Source organism: Cervus canadensis, chromosome 20 (assembly GCF_019320065.1).
Source record: "Cervus canadensis isolate Bull #8, Minnesota chromosome 20, ASM1932006v1, whole genome shotgun sequence".
In the NCBI taxonomy this organism is placed as follows: domain Eukaryota; kingdom Metazoa; phylum Chordata; class Mammalia; order Artiodactyla; family Cervidae; genus Cervus; species Cervus canadensis.
Window position 1 is genome coordinate 44,873,510 of NC_057405.1, and position 8,729 is coordinate 44,882,238.

The 8,729-nt window shown below is 39.0% G+C and overlaps 1 protein-coding gene across 1 annotated transcript in view; it reads right to left on the bottom strand.

Moving 5' to 3' along the window:
• SLC35F1 (solute carrier family 35 member F1) overlaps positions 1 to 8,729 on the bottom strand; it is a 416,463-nt gene that overhangs the window by 272,353 nt on the left and 135,381 nt on the right. The window lies entirely within an intron of this gene.

Sequence of the window (8,729 nt, forward strand, 5' to 3'; positions counted from 1 at the left end):
TAATTAAATTATATTCTTATAACTATGAGTTGCAATAAATCATCCCACCAAGGTTAACTTCGTGATGTCTTTCATTATCAGAAGAATATTTTTAAATCCCCACAAATAATTTCAGTGAGAAATGAAATATTTTGTTATATCTTGAAAAGGTGATGAACAGCTTTTGGTACTGACAGTGAATTTCTCCAGATTCTATATTCTGAAGTTGAGGTTCTCATTATATTTTCATTGTACTGAAACTAAATGAAAGCTGATCTTATTATAGAAAAAGAATTGTGTTCTATTTTAAGAACTGTTCTTGTAATTCCAATTTATTGTAACATCAGAGGCCAACAGGAAAACAGCAAAGTAAAGGTTTATTAGGGAGAAAAATATGATTATCAAGACAAATAGCACTTTTAATAAGTTGACTATTTCAAGCTTCTTAAAGACCTCACAATAAAAGTTGCTTTGGAAAGTCCTACTACCTTGATGAATAATGTATTCTCTAAAAGAATACTTTCAACTTTATTTATACATTCCCCACCTTGTTTCATAAATATCTCAAGGTGGCCTGCAGGAATGTATGCAGAGCAATGGGATTAAAAAAAAGAAACGAAGAAATGGGGTCTATGAAATACAAATGTATGGAAATAAGACAAGAATCAGACTAGCTGACAAGTTAAAACAATAATTTATAAGATGCACAGGCCCTATGTTATAAGCCACTTATTTAACAAATCACTAGCTTCTAAACAACAGACATTCACACCTCAAATGTCTCTTCCTCCTGTGGTACACAGTTGTCTCCGTGTCTCAGATTTTCCTGTGAAGAATCATTAACTTGTTTTACCAACACAATGTGCTGGACACAACAACCAGACCTCTTCCACTCTTGATTTTTCCCAGAACCTTCAGGATCAAAATTTTTCCAGCATTCTACTTCCACCATAGCAACTTCTCACCACGTTTCAAAACCTCATTTAACAAAACATGGAGATTAAGACAATAGCTTTTTGGCAAGTTAATCGCATATTAAATTAAGAAGAGGAATTTTTTTCTTTTTACTATACTTTGTTAGATGGTTAGTTACAACTTCACCTTTCAGCCTTACAACTCATCGGCTAGAATCCCACACTGTACAGCGTTCTCCTTGGAATTCCACAGCATCCCCTCTTCCTGCTAGGGGTGATCAAGGTCACTGCTGTCGTCAGAAGGATCCTCTAGGATTGGCACAAGTGTGATTTTATCCAGGTAGGATCTCATGTCCGTGTGGTCCCACCACCATCTAATCTTACTATCACAGCCATATTAAAGAACTTGAATGGCAAGTTACAAACATCTCTAACATGACACTGGTACAACAGTGCTGTAAATACTAATCAGACTAATTCAGTGCCTAATTTTATTTGCTCCTGCTAAATGGCTCATGCGATATGGCAACCTTAAAGGCAGCCTTCTCATACACTCTGGAGTTTAAATTTACACGGGGCAGAAGTAATCACTCCCAAATGCAATTATCTCATTATCACCAAATCTATATGTGGAGAAAAAACTCAGGACCAGCACACTTTGCACCTTTAATTTCTTACTACCCTGATTTGCTTGTTCTTTTTAAACAACTATGACCAACAAGGTAAAAAGATTAAAGTTGTCCTGCTTGTCAGTGTTGCCAAACAAGTTTTATAAACAAGGACAAAGCACTCCTTTTATTTTTGTTTTTCCATTTCTCAAATGCAAAATTGGAACAATATAAAGACCAATTCTCTACTACCCTGGGGCATTAATCATCAAGACAGTGATCATCAAGCTCAAGGAAATTCCCATAAAAGCCTTTGTATAAATACAAACCATTTTTTTTCTTCCACACTTGAACACACATACTCTTCTTAGGTTCACTGAACTAGAATATAAGGTATCAACTTCACCATTGATTATGATAGAGTTGCCTGTGGTTATTGTCTGCCTGAGAATGCAACCAGATTTGAGTTGTAAAACTGACCTCTATTAAGCCTTTATAGATTGATTTAGTGTTGGCTGAATATTCATAGATTCAAAGAGCCATCCAGAATATGAAAGAGGACTGCCTTCCTCTGGGAATTTATGATCAATTGAACTAAAACATGAAAATGACTTCTTTTATATTTTCTTAATCTGAAATATTAAATAGAAAAAAGCACCACTTTTCAATGTATATCAATGTATCCATACTGAGTCAGGATTTATTTCTTAAGAGAAACAGTATTAATTTTTCATGAAAGAAGAAGGATGTTACAGCTAAAAGGATTTTAAATGAACAAAACTGTTTAAGAATGCCACAAAAAGAAAATTATATATTTAAACTATATTTTAAGCAAAAGACATTTTAATAATAAAATAAAGCCAAAATAATTTTGCATGTTAGAGATAACAGGTGTATTAGTACTACCTAACATTGTCTGAGTTGACAGAAAACCCTTAATACCTTGTTGCCCAACAAGAGGTAGCGGCCAACCCCAGGCCCCGCCTTGAAAGTGTTCTTAAGCCAGCACCTTAGGAATTTCTCCAGACTCCATCTGCACTGGAGGTTCCTGGTAATTTTGTCCTGTTTTGATGAAAATCAGAAATCTGAGGTTTCCCCTCAATACTACCCTCTACTCCAGTATTCCTGCCTGGGAAATCCCATGGACTGAGGAACCAGGCGGGCTACAGTCCACGGGATCACAAGAGTTGGACATGACTTAGTGACTAAACCACCACACCACCACCACCACCCAGGTCCCATCCTTCAGATCAGCTCCTCAGCTCCATCTGAGCTGTTGGTTCCATCTGGTCTAGTTTGCCGGCCTCCCCTGCCTCCTTACTCTGCAGATTTCATAGAGAAGAGGTAACTCACACCTTGCCCTTAAGTTCCTTCCCATTTAGAAAGAGACTCTAGAGAGAAATGAAAAGGCTTGAATAACTGAGGACACACTCAGAAGATTAAGACCCATTTTGAGATCTTTAATCTCAAGGACAATCCCAGGGATGAAGTTGCTGAGGAGGAGCTAAATCATTCTAGAGAAAAAGTCATACGGATTCTCCTTTTTCTGGAAACCACAAAAGTGATTTCTCATAGGTGTGGCCTCTGGCCCTGACTTCTGACTATGAACCAAAGTCTAGCCTGTCATGGATGCAAAGGCAAACTTGACCCTTGTTTGGGACCATCCCTTAGCCCACTTAGTTTGGTCACAAGTGTTGGTCAATGACCAAGGTACTGCTCCCTCCAGGGGCCTTCTTATCCAAGTGCGTTTTTTGGCTCAAGTCTCATCCATCACTTGCCTCTAACTTTGCTTCACAAACTACAGCTCTGGCTCCAACATTGGATGATAGGACGCTTTACCGCCCAGCCTCAAGGCAACATTTCCAAGAATAACTTATTGGATTGAAGATGTCTCCCAGCATTTTACAAGATAGCCAAGCATTATCACGACTCATGCTGTTATTGCCAACTTAATTTGAAAAATATAAAAAAACCTTAGTCACTTTAAAAATAGATCCCTTCCTAAATGACAGTTCCTCTTAAGAGTACACAGTGAGAGGCCAACAGCGATGACTTTCAGAGGCATTCAATATCAAAGAGACCTTTCTTCCAAATGTTCACTATGCTATCAAAACCAGGTTCCTTAAATCAAAATCTGACTACATAAAAAAGTTACCAACAATGAAAAACAATGCTTGTATTGTAAATATTTAATCAATGAAGCCATTGATAAACCAACCAGAACTACATTATGACGCTTCATGACTCATTGCTTAAACACAACAGCCTCAAGAATACAAAATTTAAAGTAGAATCTAGTAACAAACATATCTTCAAACACCAATAAAGTAACATCTACTAATATTCCAAACTAGATGTTAATATCCAAACTCTCTTTAAATACCCAGACATATTCATCCATTGATCGAGAAGAATGGAAGATGGACTCACACGGCTAACCCAGCAGTGGGCTTCTCTCGCATACAGCTGGAAAAATGGAGCGTGCCAGCATGTCAAACCTGCTACCCATCAGTTCTAACAGATTAGGGTGAAGCAGTGTCAGAGAGGAAATGAGGTGCCAGGTAATGTGAAATATCACCAGGGGAAACAACTCCTGCAAAGATCTACATCATCTCTGATGCCAAGATGGCATGAAAAAAAGAATGCAGGACTCTGAAGAATGATCGCCTCTCTCTAATCTCAGGATGTAATTGTGCCAAAGAGAGGGAATGATATTCCCAGATGGAAAACAATCTTTGTTATCCCTAAGTAAAACATTTCAATCACACAGACAAAAACATTCTTTAAAGGATTCTGAAATTGTAGTATGATATGTGACTAAGGCAGTATCCTTTTTATTTCTGTTCACACAATGGACAGACACTTATTGCAGAGAACTCTATCACCATGCTGTCTTCCCCCGGCCAAATCAATTCTGTTCCCAGGGCTCCCTCTCTCTGAATGCCTCATTGTCTAAAAAGTGCTTTTTCTGCCCCCAAAGCCTTGCTCATTGCCTACCAATTGCAAAAAGTTATGATGACAGCCAGAAAGAAATCAAGACTCCAAAAGAGAACTCAAGGCATGTAAGTCAAGTCTCCAAAGATAAGGAAGGAGAAATGTTCAACAAACACAGGGAGTCATTCTCAGTCTTACTAATTATCAAAGAAATGTACATTAAAATAACAATAGAGTACTGTTAAGCATATATTAAATTAGGAAAAAAGGAAAATTCTCAGTGCTATCAATGTGGTATATCACAGAAATATAATGCTGTAAAAATAATGATGTATTAACTAGATTTTACTATTTTGGAATGTTATATGGTATTGTATATCCAGAATCATAAAAGTGTTTTTATACTTTGACCCAGTAATTAGAGAACTTATCCTAAAAAGCTCTCAATCATAAAAATAATACTTGCATGAAGATGTTTATTACACATTCATCTGTTCTCCTGAGTTCAGTAAATCATTACTTTTATGACCATTGCTTTAAACTCTTTATCAAGTAGATTCCTTCTCTCCATTTCATTTAGTTTCTTTTCTGAGGTTTTGTCTTGTTCTTTCGATTGGAACATATTCCTCTGTCTCCTTGTCTTGACTAATTTTCTGTTTGTTTCTATGCTGCAGGATCAAACCAGGGTTTGATCCCTGGGTTGGGGAGATCCCCTGGAGGAGGGCACAGCAACCCACTCCAGTATTCTTGCCTGGAGAATTCCATGGACAGAGAAGCCTGGTGGGCTACAGTCCATACGGTCGCAGAGTCGAACACGAATGACTGACTAACACACATGCACACAGCTATATTAGCTCTCTCTCCTCATCTTGAAGAAACGGTCTTATTAAGAGATGCCCTGTGGGGCTTAAAAGTGCAGTCCTGCCTGGCCACCAGTGCCAGGCGCTCAGAGGCTGTCCCCTCTGTGGGCTGTGTGCACCTTGCTCTTAGGGAGGACAGCAGCTGCCATGGGGCACTGGTGGACAGTGCTTAGCTCCACTGGCAGTGAGACCCAGTTAAGGGGAGCTGATAGGTTAGATGGAGAATTCCAAATTGGTGCCCAACAGCAACGATATTGGCGAGGCAGCCTGAGATGACATAACTGGCTCCTGCCAGTGTCTCGGTCCCCAGGGAAGCAGCTCACCTGGCCCCTGCCCCTCCAGCAGACACTTCACAGTTAATATGTGGGTCCCCTTCATTTACGGTCTGCACACTTCTCAATCTGGTGTTTTCGCACTGATTTGGGGGGATCAGTGAGTCTGTGCATGAGTCCTTTAAGAACAGGATTTCTGTTCTCTGCAGTTCTATCGTTTTCCTGGTCATATGTTCCATTGGTTTTCAAAGGCAGGTGTTTGAGGGGGGCTCATCTTTCCTGAGCAGGATCTAGGTGTTGGGAGTGCCTAACATGGAGCTCAAATTCCTTGCTCTTCAGGGAAAAGATTTGTGGCCATATTCCTGCCTTTCCTGCATGTCTTGATGCTGTCCCGGTTCTTTTCATCTAGTTTTCAGATGGAATTATTCCACATGTAGTGGTAGATTTATTGTGTCTGTGGGAGGAGGTGAGTTCAGGGTTTTCCAATGTTGTTGTCTCGAACTGTCTCATGCATGCCTGCATGTTCGTGAATACTAAGTTGCTTCACTAGTGCCCAACTCTTTGGGACCCAATGGGACCCGCCAGGCTCTTCTGTCTGTGGGATTCTCCAGGCACGAATACTGGAGTGGGTTGCCCTGCCCTCCTCCGGGGAATCTTCTCGACCCAGGGATCAAACCTACGTCTCCTGTGTCTCCTACATTGACAGGTGGGTTCCTTACCACTACCTGGGAAGCTCCCTTTCTGATAGTAATTATTTTTGTGCACTATTGATTTACACAAGGTGCTTTAAGAAAAGACAAACATTCTTTTTGAACATAACTGAGAGTTTATGGAAGACTATCTCATCTAAATATTCTCCTCCCTGAAAATACAAAATAGAAAAGGAATTTCTGTATTTTCTGAAAAAGATGTTAGTTGATATTCTGTACTAGCCCAGGATAAACTAGTTTCTCATAAAATTCTAATTCTTGTGCCTGCCTCATATAATAAAAGAACATTAATATTTAAATCCTTGGGTTTTTCATAACCATTCTCTTAAACAAGAAAAACCAATGTATAGAAATAACTATAGACATTAATATATTTAATTGATAATAAACTTTTCCCTTAAACTTTATCTTTGCTTTTCTCACTGGTCAGATATGAAAGTGATTTGAAAAGGAGATAATACTTGATAATGCTAGCTAATAACTTATATTAAATTCTCTACTGATTTCCACTTATCTAGAAATATATTTTTCAGATTTCTTTTAAATTTGCTCCTCAAGTACTTCCCATCTATAACTAACTTTGTTTTGGAGCATCCTTGTTCAATAGTAACTAGATATTGAATTTATTCACACAGTAGAAACTGAGGTAAAGTCTTAGAGGTAGTAATAGTTCAGACTCAGAGATTTTGTTTCACTTCCTCAGCCTCCTATTAGCATTTAGGGAATTCTGCTTTCTTTTTTTAAATTACATTCTATATTTTATTCTTTTCAATTTTAAATTCTGTTTTAATTCTTTTAATGGTTTAAAATTGTGTGTGAACAGCATCTGGAATTGGTAAAGTTGCATCTTGTGCCATGGATTGCTTACAGGTAGTGTTTAGCACCAAATGTCTTTCATATTTACCAAATGGTGAGGGACAGAGGGAGGCAGTTGCACGTCATCTCTCCAAGCATCATATCTAGATTTGGGAAGGCATGCTCTACTAGACAAATGGCCTCAGGCCGTGTGTGAAACAGGACTTCCCAGATGATTCAGCAGTAAAGAATCTGCCTGTCAATGCAGGAGACATGGGAGACGTGGGTTCTATCTCTGGGTCAGGAAGGTCTCCTGGAGGAGGAAATGGCAACCAGCTCCAGTCTTCTTCCTTGGAGAATCCAATGGACAGAGGATCCTGGGGGGGCTACAGTCCGTAGGGTTGCAAAGAGCCGTATGTGAGGGAACACAAGCATGTACGCACAATGTGAAATGAGAGGAGGCAGGGTCGATCTCCAGGAGCCACGAAGTACGGCAGACTGGAGACAAGCCTGGGAGTGATGGGCTCTTGACGAAACTAGGAAGGCAGTCTGGATCCAAATCATGGCAAAGCAAAACGTTAGTGCTTGGTCCTGGACGAGAAGTATACTGAGACCATATATTTAGCTCCTGATCGTCACCACTCTGCTCTCCTTGGCACCATGATAAGCATCAAGATTATTTTCACACATAAAACCTTCCCCGGCAAGACAAGCCATTTAACACCCCAAATCAGCCGGCAAGCCACACTCACTATCCTTCCTGCACACTTCCGTGATGATTCTGGCTCTTTCTGAGGTCTTCTTTACACCCCTAACACACTTTATGTTGTTTCAACCATAACTCTCAGCTCTTAATATCTGCCATCTATTATTCCTCACTTTTTCCATGTGTCATCTGGTTCCTCACCAATACTGTGAATTACAAGGGAGCGAGTGTAACATATTTTACACTTGCACATGGCTGTATGATCGGCGAATGACAAATTTGTACTTATTATTAATTAATTTTCCTTCTAATGACAACAGTTGGAAAATTCTCTCATTTATCTTTCTTTTTAAAACACACACCACGTCACACTCATTACAATGTATAATTAGAAAATTGCTCAATTATTCAGTGAGGTACTGAGCTACAGTCAAGTGCAAAGCTGTCAACAGGGCTGACTCTACCATGGGTCCTTGGAAAGAATCAATGCATATTAAACAGAGGAATAAAAGGGAATACACTTGAAGCTTCTTTTTTTGAAAATTAAATAATATATTTCAAAGAGAAAGAGATTCATAATGATAATTAAATGGGTACAATTCTTAAATAGGCAAAGCTTTTATAACAGTAAGATGTCGACAAACCAGACGACTAGGAAACTTAAAATACATTTTAAATCCAGATTGCACAAATTCTTCACATAAACAATTCCTTTAATGAAACATGTACACTATTTTCTATAACTTAATTTGATGGTAGAAGGGGAAAATCTTCTAGATGTCAGTGGACTCATCTGTCAAGTTAGTTACAGAATGAGGGATTGCCCTTTCACAGAGGTTTCATCAGCTCAAGATATTTTCTTTACCCTCCAGCTGATCCTCACTTTAATGCCTTTTCACTCTGCTTAGGACACGGGCCAAGCTCCAGAAACATGGTCCATAGTAGTAACCT